The 14,888-nt window shown below is 37.7% G+C and overlaps 1 protein-coding gene and 1 pseudogene across 28 annotated transcripts in view; both read right to left on the bottom strand.

Annotated features, from left to right (window-relative positions):
- The window catches only part of ERC2 (ELKS/RAB6-interacting/CAST family member 2), an 817,272-nt gene that overhangs the window by 277,342 nt on the left and 525,042 nt on the right, over window positions 1-14,888 (bottom strand). The window lies entirely within an intron of this gene.
- LOC140705194 (U1 spliceosomal RNA) lies at window positions 5,500-5,654 on the bottom strand (annotated as a pseudogene).

Genomic DNA, 14,888 nt, shown 5'->3' with positions numbered 1-14,888 from the left:
TTATTAAGATGCAAATTTTCTGCATTTCCTAAGCAATGACGGAAACACGAACAATTGAAAAAAGATGTTGGGTTTTATCTTCCTGGGACATGTCAGAAAGCTCTCCCTTACACCATTATCTATACCTCAGATGATAATACTTATGTAACACCTTCCAAGAAACATAATGATATTTATAAGCACCAGATTCTCCAAGAAATAATTCACTTAAAATAAATATCTAGCTTAAAAATAATTATCTTGGACATAGAATGTTTTCTTCAATTACTATAAATTGAATGTTAGGGAAATGTGTATTCCACTTTTCCTCCCACAGAACAATTTCTTCACTTAGACATGTCTCACTCATCAGACTTGATGTATTAATTATGCTGGACTTTTGCTAATGTAAGTGAGCAATATAATTCAACCCATTTTAAAAATGAAAGTGATTGACTCAAGCTGAAATGTTCACACAAATATTTCTCCAGCAGTACAAACATTGTATATGCAAAGGCTTTCACAGCCAGGATCTAATGGTTGTTGTGGGTTTTTCGGGATCTTTGGCCGAGTTCTGAAGGTTGTTCTTCCTAACGTTTTGCCAGTCTCTGGGCCGGCATCTTCAGAGGACAGGAGTAGCACTAGAGTAGGATGTGGTGATGGCATCTATCCTAGATGCCTTTAAAAGGGGATTGGACAGATTTCTGGAGGAAAAGTCCATTGCAGGTTACAAGCCATGATGAGGATGTATAATCTCCACGCTTAAAAGCAAGGTACTTCAAAATGCTTGAGCATCCCCTGGACTGCAAGGAGATCAAACCTATCAATTCTGAAGGAAATCAACCCTGAGTGCACACTGGAAGGACAGATCCTGAAGCTGAGGCTTCAATACTTCAGCCATCTCATGAGAAGAGAAGACTCCCTGGAAAAGACCCTGATGCTGGGAAAGAGTGAGGGCAAGAGGAGAAGGGGACGACAGAGGACAAGATGGTTGGACAGTGTTATTAAAGCTACCAACATGAATTTGACCCAACTCCAGGAGGCAGTGGAAGACAGGAGGGCCTGGCGTGCTCTGGTCCATCTGGTCACAAAGAGTCCAACACAACTTAGCAATTAAACAACAAAAAACTTCAAAATGCTAGATGCAGGAGACAGTTATCAGGAGACAGGTCTCGTGTGCTCCCAGAGGCACCTGGTGGGGCCACTGTGAGACACAGAAAGCTGGACTAGATGGGCCATTGGCCTGATCCAGCAGGGCTCTTCTTATGTTCTTATGATACATGTTTTAGTTGGTAATGTTACTTACTTCATAAGGAAACTGTGCAGGGCTTCATTTTAAAAAATTGTCTAACAGTTTAGTTTGTGTGCCTGTATGCCAGACTCAAAAAGTCATAGAAGGCTCTCCTTCATCCAACCTCTTCTCAGATTATCCATCCATCCATCCATCCATCCATCCATCCATCCATCCATCCATCCATCCATTGGATCTATATACCACATCTGACTTAGCTAGGCACACTAATGTCTAATGATGATAATTTAGCTGATGCTTAGTTGATGTTAGTTTTAGTTGTTACTGAACTTAGCAGTGATAATTGAAATGTCTCAAATACTGGAATTTAGATTGTGCAGTAGACTCAGTCTACTTGTATTGTTATTGGATAGACTAGCAATCTCTACTTGAACATGAAAATTACACATAATGAGTAATTTCCTGACTGGAAGATTGCATGATAGAGCTATTTCTCCATTAAAATAAGTTATTTTTAGTGATTAACTTAAGTGAAATCTAATTGCAAAAAATAGGAACCATATAATATGCTACAGTGGTTTGTTTACTTATACATTATATGTATAATCCAGCTAAGTTTAGGCACTTTTGCACTTCATTGATTTCACCAGAAGTTAAGAATGAGCTTAACACTATCTCACTGAAATCAGTGGAACCTAAAAATAATGCTTGGATTTCTCAAGGTGTACCCTATGCTAACATCATACAGCTGGCAAATCCTGTATCTTATCATTCACCCCTCTCTATTGAAAATGTGACAATCTTTGTACTAATGACCTCTCTAGATGTGTGAGTAGTATTTAAAGGGTCACAGAAACAAACGTCTGGCTTTCATTGCTACAATTTTGTCTTTGTTGCTGGTATCATTTAAGATTATTCCTTTGAGCCTCGAGATTTAATACGAAGAATGTAGCTGAACTGTGAAGACAGTGAGGGGAGCAGGGAGAGGGGAAAAAATAAACAGGAAACTTAAACACAGCCACATGGTCTCACTGAATCTCTTAACTGGCACATAAATAAAAGAGTTGAAATAACTTCCTTTACTTATTAGCTAATTAAGTCTTTCTAGCCTTGACTACAATGGCCGCAATAAAGCTGTGTTTAGCCATAACCTCCAGGCATCTTCCATTAAGACTCACATTCCACACCAACTTACTACATGGCATGCAACTACTTTCCAACATCTGTGCAGTTTCTCCCCAAATTGCAAAAACTGCAGGGAAACAACAGGAATTGTAATTTTAAAATTAATGCTTCAAGAACAGAACAGTGATATTCTCCTGTCATGTACCATATATATTCAGTATTCCAGATCCTAGATTTGATATTCTATAACTAGGAATAAATTCTTTTTGTACATGGTAACTAGTCAACAAGCTACTGTAACCATTCTGTTTCTTTTCCTCATGGTGTATAACCAAATAAAAGAAACATCAGATTAATGAAATAAAGACTTGTAATTAAACTGTTCCATTATTTTTGTCATTTAATGATGGATAAAATCACCCTTTCGCAATCTAACAATAACAATCACTTTTGTGCAACCGCATTACATGATGGAAAAGAAATATCATAGGGTTCATGTGCCCGATGCTCAGACCTGGGCAAAGTGCGGCCCTCCAGATGTTCCTGAACTGCAAATCCCAACATTCCTCACTGTGTGAGCTAGGCCCAACTCTCCTCACAGTATTGACTAGGCCCAAATCTCCTCACTACTGGCTGTGTGGGCTAGGAATTATAGGAGTTGCAGTTCAGCAAAATCTGGAGGGCTGCATTTTGCTCACCCCTGTCCTACTGCAAGCTCTACTTGTGGGAGTTGATGGAATAATGTGTGCTTCATATCATTCACACATATTTATAACATTCAGCTATTTTACATCACTAAAAGTAGCTACTGTATTTTAATTACTTTTAAGAAATGTGAAATTAAAGAAGTGGTTTTTAATAGTGCAACAAGAAGGGATTTTGGATTTCTTGGACTACAAAACCCATAAATCTTCATTCTGAGAAGTCTTTGAAACTTAACTTGGCCTAACTCCTCTGTTTGGATAGAAAACTCTGAGCTAGCACTGAAGCAGAAATAGAAAGTTTGGATCAAGCTAGGCCTGGCTAAGCCTCAAAGTCTTCCAGCTAAGGCCTTTTTTCCAAGTGAGTCACATTTAGGTTGAAGGGGTTTCTGTCAGAAGAACTCACCGAATGGAGAATTATGGGATTTGTAGTCCAAAAATTCAGAAAGAAAATCCCATCCCCAATTGCAACTATAGCCATATGCAACTTCAGGTAGCATATGCCAAGACTCTAGTCTAGATGCTCCTCAAATTTCACTTTATCATGTCAATGATAAAGTGAAATTTGAGGAGCATCTAAAGTTTTGGTGCACAGTAGTAGTGCTGTAATCCCTTTTATAATGCTATGAACTATTGTACTGAACCATAATGGTTCAATATGATAATTCACTCCATTATAAAAGTGTTCCATTTTGTCTATATAATTTAACATCTATACGAAACTGCTGGAAGAGACTATCCAAAGTTTTGGGGTTTGGTGCCACCAATATGCTGATGACTCCCAGCTCTACCTATCTGTTCCATCTAAATCCAAAGAAGGTGTTTCAGCTCTAGACCAGTGCTTGGTATAATATTTATTTATTTATTTAATTTATACCCCGCCTATCTGGCCCACTGGACCACAGACTGGATGAGGGTGAATAAACTAAAACTTAATCCTGACAAGACAGAGGTGCTGCTGGTCAGTCAAAAGGCAGATCAAGGAACAGGGATGCAGCCTGTATTGGATGGGGTTACAATCCCCCTGAAAACACAGGTCCACTGCTTGGGGGTGCTCCTGGATTCATCTCTGAATCCGGATGCCCAGGTTTCGGTGGCGGCCAAGAGTGCTTTTGCACAATTAAAACTAGTGCATCAGCTATGTCCATTTCTTGAAAGATCTTATCTGGCCACTGTGACACACACCATAGTTACTTCCCACTTGGATTACTGTAATGCACTCTATGCAGGGCTGCCCATGGAAAGTGTCAGGAAACTCCAGCGGGCCCAAAAGGCAGCAGCCAGATTGCTGACTGGCGCTGGTTATAAGGATCACAAAATCCCCATTACAGCAACTCCGCAGGCTGCCAATTTGGGAACAATTCAAAGTGCTGGTTTTAACCTATAAATCCCTAAACGGCCTGAGTCCAAGCTCTCTCAAAGACCAGGTCTCCCCTTATGGGCCAGCTTGGGTGTTAAAATAATCAGAAGAAGCCTTTCTCTTGGTCCCACCACCTTCACAGGGGTGTTTGATGGTGATACAGGAGGGGGCCTTCTCTGCTGCTGCCCCAGACTTGGAACTGCCTCCTATTGAAGGCTAGGCAGGCCTCATCTTTGTTGTCCTTCTGCAAGCAGGCAAAGACCTTTCTCTTCAGGCAAGCCTTCCCTCAGTGACTAGCTAGTGGTTGTTGTTTAGTCGTTGAGTCGTGTCCAACTCTTCGTGACCTCATGGACCAAAGCACGCCAGGCCCTCCTGTCTTCCACTGCCTAGTGGAGTGTGATTTTTAGATGGCTTTTTATGCACTACTGCTTTGACAGGGTTTTTCATATTATTTGTGTTTTCCATTTCTCAGAGTGTTGTTTCTTTTTAATACTTGTACACTTATGGTTTTTAGCTTTAATATTGTCTTTTAATGATGTAAGCTACCCATTTATATTCATTGTTCTTAGCTTTAAATATTTATAATTATGTAAACCATCATTGTATAATCATTGTTTTCAGCTTTAAACATTGCCTTTCATTGTTGTAAGCTGTCTTGGGTGAGTGAGAAGGGTGAATCAGTTGCTGATGCTTGGATATGACTAGTAGAGAACTGAAAAAAATAGGTCCTTTTTAAGGAGAAAGGTGAGATGAAAATATTTTAAATACTGTATTTTTCGCTCCATAAGACGCACTTTTTCTCTCCAAAAAGGTAGGAGGGAAAGTACATGCGTCTTATGGAGTGAATGCAATAACTCAGGGTTCAGCCACCACCACCCAAAAGCCTCCCACTGCCATGCCAGGAGGACTCTGAACTGGCAGCAGAGACTGCTTGCTGTTCAGACCTCAGCATTCTGCACTGCTGGCTTTCCAAGATCTGCTCCCTGCAGCTCAACTGCAAAACCAGCAAGGCAAACAGGCCTGTGGCAGCAAGCAATGCAAACAGCCAAGGACCAAAGGGGAAGGAGTGATTCTATAAAAACCAGGGGAAACCAGAAACACAGTCCCCCATTTAGGCAGTTGATTTTCCCACATTTGGGGAAATCACAGGGGTCAGCTCATCTGAAGTGCAATAGATGAGCCTTACCCTGGGAAAACCACTCTTACAAGAATGGTATCTTCCCTGCGAGGTCTGAGTTTGAATGGCCTCTAAGCCTCCTGGCCCTTTGTGTGCCCTGCCCTCAAAAGGCATGGTGACCCCCCAGCTGCACCTCCTGATCAGAACAGGGTTTCACAGCCCCAGTGCTGAAAGAGGCCAGGAGAGTTCCTCAGTGTTTTGGGGTGCCCCACAGGACCCCCATCAGGGGCTAGATGTTCCTCCCACAATCCTCCAGTGCACATATATTAGCATACCTAATATGTGGGGAAGGCGGGGAAAACAGGGGAAGTTGAAACTTTCAGTTACTGAAGAGGCTGCTTGTCTGCTTCCCTGCTAGTCCAAGCAGTTAGAGAGCTGCTTGTTTTTCTTTAAAAGCTTCTTGTTTTGAGTTAAACCCTGTTTGGATTAAAAGGTGCTCCCTTTGAGTTGAAACCTGCTTGCCTGGGAAGTGGCTGATCAGCAGTTAGGTGGGGAAAGGGCAGGAACAGAGAAGAGCACAAAATGGCTGCCGTCTGCAGGCTGCCTGCTGGCATTTAGCTGTTTGGGGCTCTTTTTTGGCTGTTCTGGGGTCTACCAAGGCACTGCGAAGAGCCAGGCTCAGTCTACAGTACCTGGTAAGTGAATTTCTTTTAGGTTTTACAAAGTTTCTGACCTTTTTCAATGTATTTCTATGGGAAATTTGGATTCAACTGGCAAACTTTTCAACTAGTTCTGGGCATCTAATAGAGAATGTATTTCCAAAGGGTGTTGCAGCAAGGAAACTAACTGTGCCTTGTGACTTCTAACTGGATTACAGTACCTGCTTCCTGATTTCAGTTACTATAGTTTGTATTCAGTTTTTTTTGGCTGGTCAAGAACATTGTTCCTGGCTTTGTGTGTTGTGCCTTGCATGCTATAAACGTTCAATTATGTCAGAAAATGGAGATTTGGTCTTATGCTGAGCATGTGCTACTGCTGGTGAATGGGATCAGGTTAAGCTTTGTGTTGCTGTTCTTTTGCATAACCTAAAGTAAATAAGGAAAACCAGCTGTTAAATAGTTTAATTCCACTATTTATCCTCCACACAACTAAAAGGGAACTCTCAATGCAGTGCCCAATCAGACAGACCATTTCTAATTTAATATAGGATTGAGCTGTAGATGGGCAGAGTTGCACAACAATCTCATCTGTCATTTCTATAAGCATGGGGAGGAGGTGGATGAAAGGAAATGTAAAATATAGGTAGCATGGTATAGGTCTTATCACTGGCTGATAATGGTCTATATCACTGGTTCTTAACCTTGGGTTACTCAGGAGTTTTGGACTGCAACTCCCAGAAGCCTTCACCACCAACTGTGCTGGCTGGGGTTTCTGGGAGTTGCAGTTCAAAAACATCCGAGTAACAAAGGTTAAGAACCACTGGTCTATATGTACTTGAATTAAATTTATGGTACATGAGTACACAAAGCTTTAAATCTCTCCATTTGTTAATGACAGTGGTAATGGTTCTTAATGCCACTGTTGACTGCTGTTCACTTTACATGGTTCAAATGTTATTCTGTTATAGTGTATTAAATATTTTATTACACTATTTGGTTCAGAATATATTTTCCCTGTTTAACCCCTCTAAAAATTATGTGCGTCTTAAGATCCGGAGCGTCTTATGGAGCAAAAAATACGGTAAATAAATAATAACTTGATTAATCAGATTCTGAGACATACACAGAGTACAAAGAAATGTGTGAATATGAAATCACTAGGGAAAGGTGAGATCCATCAAAGCCTCCATTCCTACAAAAACTGCTATATGAATGCAACTCAACACACATGTAATAGAAGATAAAACAGAAGACAACATTTTAAGATTTTAAGCATTCAGTTTCATAAGGCAATGTCAACATTATATTTGGAAAAGGTGACCAAATATTTATCTGGGCAAACCTTTGGGGAATGTTCAAAATGTGCACATTTTGCTACTCTGTTGTTGTTTTAAATCACATATCATAATCTATTATATCACTCCCAAAGAGGAAGAAAAGGGCAAGGAGAAGCTTCATTACACTTCTGTGATTAACATATTTTTATGTCACTATATGAAACACCTCTCTTGGCATAGTGTCATATCTTAGAGAACTTAAATCAGTCAATTTTTGGAAAGTTTTGAAAAAATCAGCTTTTTATTCCATACATTTAATATAGACACATTTGAAGTGTTTTCAAATAAACACTATTCAGTACAGGAACTGCCAAAGGCACATATTTCCCTTTCAATGTTCCTGGGGAAGTGGTTTGTTAGGCTATTGTTCTCAATGAAAAACTCATGTGTTTGTTCAGCACAATATGGGTCGTTGCTCTGAGTGAAAGATTCCCTTGACATGGCAAAACTTTCAACTGAAACAAGCCTTTGCCAAGTATATTTTAACCAGATGCAGCCCAGCTTTGATTAGCAGCAATTGAATTTCGTGTATGATAGATAATGATGATTTTGTTTCTCTTTAGTGAGGAAACCTCTTCAACATTTAATCAAGAAATATACTTACATGCATGCACATACATACTGAAAGCACCAAGCTAATTTAAAACCGCAGTTCATCTCAACTTCCTTGACCTCTGACTGTTTAATCTTAAGAGGACATATGCAATACCAACTAAAAATAATGTAATAAAATATTTATTTTGGCAGATACAGTATAGACATTGCAAAGAGACATGGTGTTTGGAAATTTTCTACCACACATATAGAGAGCAGAAAGGATTCCAAATACATTCCTGATTTCCCACTTGTGGGAAAGCATCTAGTGGATAATGATAATGGCAAAATGGCAAAGATATATGCCATTTTGGAATGTTGTTCTAGTTCTCATCTGTGTCTAAGGAAACGCTCTGAAACTTGCTATTTATTGTATATAAGAAGCAATCTAAGTTGACATTTGGCCATATTTTAATTGCAGCAAAAACAATTAGATTTTCTTTAGAGCTTCTGTGCATGTTTACAGAATTGGTATACAATTAAGATTCTTATTTATTATTAAATGAAATACAATTCTATATATTCAAAAGGCTCAAAAACAATGGGCAAAATCTCACTTGTTTCTTATCCAAATAGAGTAACTAATTGCAACAAGTTAAAGAGATGTTGTTAGTGTCCCTCGTTATGAGAATAACATAAAAAAAGACCCTTGAACATCTCTCTGAATTCTTTGGTTAAAAGATGGGATTAGAACGCACATACATAAACAAATGGAGAAAACCAGCATTTTAAACTAGATACAAAATTTTAAAACTACTTTTGAGAATCAAAATTAAGAAACACTTTGAAATTGCCGATTAAAATTATTTGATGGAAATTAGAAACCATTGACAGACTTTCTTGGCTCCTCAGAGGGGGAGTTTTATTAAAAATTTAGTCATTGTAGCTACAAATGCTACCTCTGCTTTAAACAACTATTCAGCTATGATCACAGCTCTAAAAGCTGTATTAACTCCAAAACAATCCCCATTGGAGCCATTGTAAGAACCAGTTGCCAGTTTGATAAAGACTGTTATGCACTTAAAAAATAACTGAGAGATATACAACCATTATAGGAGTGAAAATTCAAATATTTTCTTACAAGAATATTACAAAATTAAACAGGAATATAAACAACTGATAGCTGTTAAAAAGAGACAAGTAATTCAGGAAAGATGGAATGCATTAACAGAAGCCTCATTACATAAAAATTCAAAATTATTTTCAGCTCTTGTGACAGATGCCCTGAGTTCCTCTTCTAATCCACCATACTGTAACATCATTGCAGATATCTGGGAACAGCATTTTCTTGCTTTGTTCAAAGATATCAGAGAGGGTTCAGAGGATAGCCCCCCTACTATAGATATACAGTACTGGATACTCCATCTTGGAATCCAGTTACTCAATTTGAAATAAAGTCCTTGATCAGATGTATTAAAGCGGGTAAGACCCTAGGAATTGATATCATTTTGCCAGAAATGCTAAAAGCCAATGTAGGTTGATGGGCCCCTTTGCTGGCTAATCTGTTCACACATATTAACAACTCAGGTAAATTCCCTGTTGATTGGTTAGAGGCTATTGTTATATCAGTTTTTAAGAAAGGTGATAGAGGAGACCCAACTATTATAACCCCTTTAGCTTATTTTCAGTGGTGGGTAAACTGTATACAAGTTATCTAAACCAGAAATTAGCATCTTCGATAGAAGATCATAATATCCTGGGAAATGAGCAGGCAGGATTTACAAAAGACAAATCAACAATAGATCATTGTATTCTATTATATCACCTAGCCAAGAACTATATGAATTCATATAGTAAAGGTTTATTCACTGCTTTTATAGATTTAAAATCTGCCTTTGATTCTATACTAAGATACAAACTATGGATAAAATTATGTAATACTTCCATCAACAAGAGACGTTTTTATTTGATTAAATGCCTCCATCAGAGAACTACACTTCGCATTAGATGCGGGACAGAAGAGGAATTGACAAAATCTATCCCTGTTTCCAGGGGGGTCTGTCAAGGCTATATATTGGCTCCCATGCTGTTTAATCTTTATTTAAATGATATGGGTCAGAGTTGCCTTGCACCAAATTTGGCCGAAACCAAATGCTCTTTACTTTTGTATGCAGATGATGCTGTTTTGCTTTCCTTGTCAGCAACTGCCCTTAATTAAACGCAGGCATTTATGATCTACTGTAAGAATAATAAATCGAATATAAATATTAGTAAAAAAAAAAGGTTTTCAACAAGCATGTAGTACCAAAAAAGTGGAAAATTAATGGGAAATACAATGATCAAGTTAAACAATTCAAATATTTGGGCATTTGGTTTAATCAGAATCTCTCTTGGACTCCTCATATAAGATTTATACAGACAGCTCAGAATATCATCAAGGCCATTTCCCAGTTCTTTTTTTACTAATGGGGCCTAATTTATACCAGCTGCTATTCAGGTATTTAGAGCTAAAGTTCTACCTCAATTATTCTATGGAATCCCAGTGTGGATTCTGGGTTTCCACCTAAGTGTTGAGAGTATTCTTGCAATGTTTTTGAGATCTGTTCTTGGATTGCCAAGATGTGTTTCTGTAGCAGGTCTGCAACTTGAGATGGGTGTTCTTTCAATGGAAAGTACAGCCTTGTTACATGCATTTAGATACTGAATTAAAATACTACATTCCAATCCTTCTTCAGAATATCTATATCTCTTTCAGAAGGATGTTTACATCAGCAATTGGTCAAAAATCTTTCCAACTAAACTCAATTTTAGGCCTATCTATGGATTTCCTCCATATCTCTGAAATAAAGACAGCTAAAGATATTACTGAAAGACGGATCAAAGATATTGATTTCCAACATTCAACAGAGAATGCCCAGAAAATCTGTTCAACCATATATTTTGGTTTGAACTTTGAATTTGGCTAAAGAGCTAAGTATTTGAAAAATTTGACAATCCCAAAATATCGACAGATTTTTTTCAAGAGCCAGATTTTGCTTTCTAACATCTGCTGTATTAGAGGGCCACTGTGTCAAGGTATACTTCCACACTGAGGAAGAACAAGGCCTATGGTAATCAGCAGCCATACTGGTGATTACCAGTTGGTGTAAGTTAGCAGAGACAAAACTCTGCTAACTTACACCAACACGCTCTCATGGTGTATTATATGAAAACTGATTATGTCCTTGTAATAATAGAGAAATTGAAATGTTGCAACATGTTTTCTTTACATGTACAGTAGTTATTACAGGGTTGCTTGTGCCAGGCACATACACCCCTTAATGAGAAGCTTTACAGGAAGATCATTGAACTGGTACTGTATACAAAATACCTTTTAGAAGATACATAAAGTCCATTACAGAACATGTGGCTAAATTCCTTCTCTCTACCCAGAAAACACGAAAGAGAATCCTGATGTTCAACCAATTTTAAACTTTTTAAATTTACTTTGTGAATTTATACTGTACTTATATTGTATTTTATCAGGCCTTTGGCTGTAGAATAAATTTGTATTGTAAAAATCATCTTGAAAATTCTGTGGGACCAGAAAACGAAACTCAGCAAAACAACTATATGAACAGAGTCCTTGAGATTTTGATTATATCAAGTATAATCAATAACATTAAGAAACAAAACATGCTATGATTTTTTGATACAGTCATCTTTCTGAACAACAAAAATAGAAATTCAAAGCATGATGACACGTATTTATAAAAAAGGACACCTTTTTTCCTGAGAACACGGCCAAAGAGCCTGAAAAACCCACAACAACCATCACCTGGAACAGTTTCTCCTATTCTACACATCATAGTTTAGAAGTACACCCACAAACGGGAATATGCCTAGAACAAGCAACCAAGACAGCAAAGGGTCTGGAGTCATGATGTCTAACAGAGGAAGCTGGGTGTGTTTAATCTAGACAAGAAAACACATTTCTTGGAGAAAATACTAGATTGGGTGAGGCAATTTTTCAATTATATAAAATTAGTTTGAAGAGCCAGGAACAAATGTGCCACTAATGGTCATTCTGTGTAAATTCCAGTTAATTTCAAAACTAACAATTTCATTAATGAATTGATACTGTGAGTTCAACAAATTAATCATTCATTCAACAGGAAATTAATCTCCTCATTTCTAGCATTTAACATTAACAAATTAATTTTCAAAGCTAACTTTCCAAGCAATGCCTATTACGTATTCCTTCAGCTAACTATTTGGGGGAACCATACATAGACATCAACAAAGAGCAGATCTCTGCCAAATATTTATTTCATTTTCACTGAAAATCAAGCATGTGTGGCTATAACTACTTTTCATGCTTAACTTTTCAATTCTATTCATTCTCATTCAAAAGTCCCATGAAGTGCAATAAGACATATTTTCTTGAACATCTGTATCTGTTTGCACTGTAAAACACCCTTAGGTGCTTCATTTAACTCAAATACATTAATAAATTTTGTTTCAAATACATTGAAACACATTATTTGTGTAGAACAGACAAACAGACAGAAAGACATATAACCTAAGATTATGGGACAAACGTTAATACTGGTGCCTATGTACTAAAGGCAGGAGAATGGGAAACAAACAAGAAGAACTAGGACTCCTAGTTCAGGAGGGTAAATATGACATGGTAGGGATAACTGAAATCTGGTGGGATGATTCCCATGACTGGAATACAGCAATTAAAGGATATAAATTGTTCAAAAATAACAGAAATAATAGAAAGGGAGGTATGTGTGAATATATGTAAAAATATTCCTGATTAATGACTTGAATGAGGGAGGATATTGAATGCTGCACATATGCAGATGACATAAAATTGGGTGGAATACTAATACCCTAGAAGACAAAAACAAAATTCAAAAAGTTCTTAAGAGGCTTGAGCACTGGGCTGAAAACAACAGAATGAAATTTAAGAGGATAAGAGCAAAGTGCTAGACCTGGAAAGGGGGGGGGGGCGCGGAAATCAAACATACAGTTACAAGGGGTGGTAGTTACTGGCCTAACAACACTACATGCAAGAACGATCTTGGAATTGCAGTAGATCACAAGCTGAATATTAGCCAACAGTGTGATGTGGATGCAAAAAAAAAAAGGCAAATACTATTAGAGGCTACATTAACAGAAGTATATTCTCCAAATCCCACGAAACATTTGTCCCTCTCTATTCAGCACAGGTTAGACCTCATATCAAGTACTGTGTCCAGTTCTGGACACTGCACTTTAAGAAGGATACTGAAAACTGGAACAAGTTCAGGGGAGGGTGATAAGGATAATCAAGGAACTGGAAACCAGGCTCTATTGGAAAAGATTGAAAGAACTGGGCATGTTTAGTCTTGAACAAAAGACTGAAGGGATATATGACAGCACTTTTCAAATACTTGAAAGGATACAGAGGACAAGCAGGATCTGTCTTTGATCACCCCAGAATGTAGGAAATGTAAAAATGGGATCAAATTACAGGGAGCCAGATTTTGGCTGAAAAACAAAAATAACATCTTAACTGTTAGAGTAGTACAGCAATAGAACCAATTACTTTAGAAGGTGCTGAGTGCTCCAATGCTGGAGGCATTCAAGAAAAAAATGGACAACCGTCTGTCAGATATACTTTGATATGTATTCCTGCACTGAGCAGGGGGTTGGACTTAATGGGTTTATTTGCCCCTTCCAACTCCATTATTCTATTATTCTATTTCTGCTGGCATTTGTAGTGAATAAGAAAAATGAAATTTTTCACATTTGCCAATATTGGCAACATGATGCTTTAGCTTAATGTTAAAGTCACATGTTCCTGTTCCAGGCAAAAAAGAAAAGCAATCTAGGGAACTTATCATGAAGACAACTTACTATGAAGACGATTTACCATATTTATAAGTATGTAATCTACCATGAAGATAACATGTTAAAGAAGACAGTAAAGTCATTCATTCCAAGTTGTGCTACTGCAAAAGAAAAAGTAGCGCTTTCAATTGTTTACATCTTTTTTCAAAAAAAGTCTATGCTGAGTGTGGTTTTTCCATGTTCACATTATGTATGTTTGGGTCTGTCACGAAAATGCGAACTGCAGCTGCAGTGCAGACAATAACAAACAAGGCCAGTCTCCTAAAACGTCTGGCAAGTGAGATCTATGATTAGGTGAGAGGCAGTCACAGGCAACTCAGCCTCTAAAGAAATGTAGCTTGTGCTGGTGGAAAACTGAGGATCAGAGATATGGAAAGTAAACAGATAAAAGTGAAAGATAAAATAAAACTGTGGCAAAGTTAAACTAGCAAGATATTGTTTTCAACAGAGTTCATAAATTCCTTTGAATCGCTAACATATTAGGAATACCATTCAATGAGACTGATTTTTTTAATGATTACTACAAACCAAAAGGTACATTACACATGAAAAGACAAATTTTTAATGACAAAAGTTAACCTGAATTGGGTCTTGTGCCTTTGCTCGTTATATGGTTAGGGAATGTTCAGAAGAGGTAGTGTACATCACAATTTCGTTTTTAAAAGAGCATCTCCTACTATCAAAGAAACAAAAATTATTGTGGGTCATGAGTCAAATATTTTTCTACAAGCATACATTCTTGAAGAATATCATTTCATACAGCTTTTATAGAATATTAAATAGGCCTTCAGATTACAGAATATTCCTGCTTGCTCTGTTTTGTATCTTTATTTTTTAATTAGAACTATCGTGTTAGAGCACAGAGTGCTGTCCTCTGAAGATGCCAGCCACAGAGACTGGCAAAATGTCAGGAAGAGCAACCTTCAGAACACAGCCAAAGA

The sequence above is a fragment of the Pogona vitticeps genome, chromosome 2 (assembly GCF_051106095.1).
Source record: "Pogona vitticeps strain Pit_001003342236 chromosome 2, PviZW2.1, whole genome shotgun sequence".
NCBI lineage: Eukaryota > Metazoa > Chordata > Lepidosauria > Squamata > Agamidae > Pogona > Pogona vitticeps.
The sequence above is the reverse complement of the archived record's forward strand: the minus strand, read 5'-3'. Positions and strand labels throughout refer to the sequence as shown.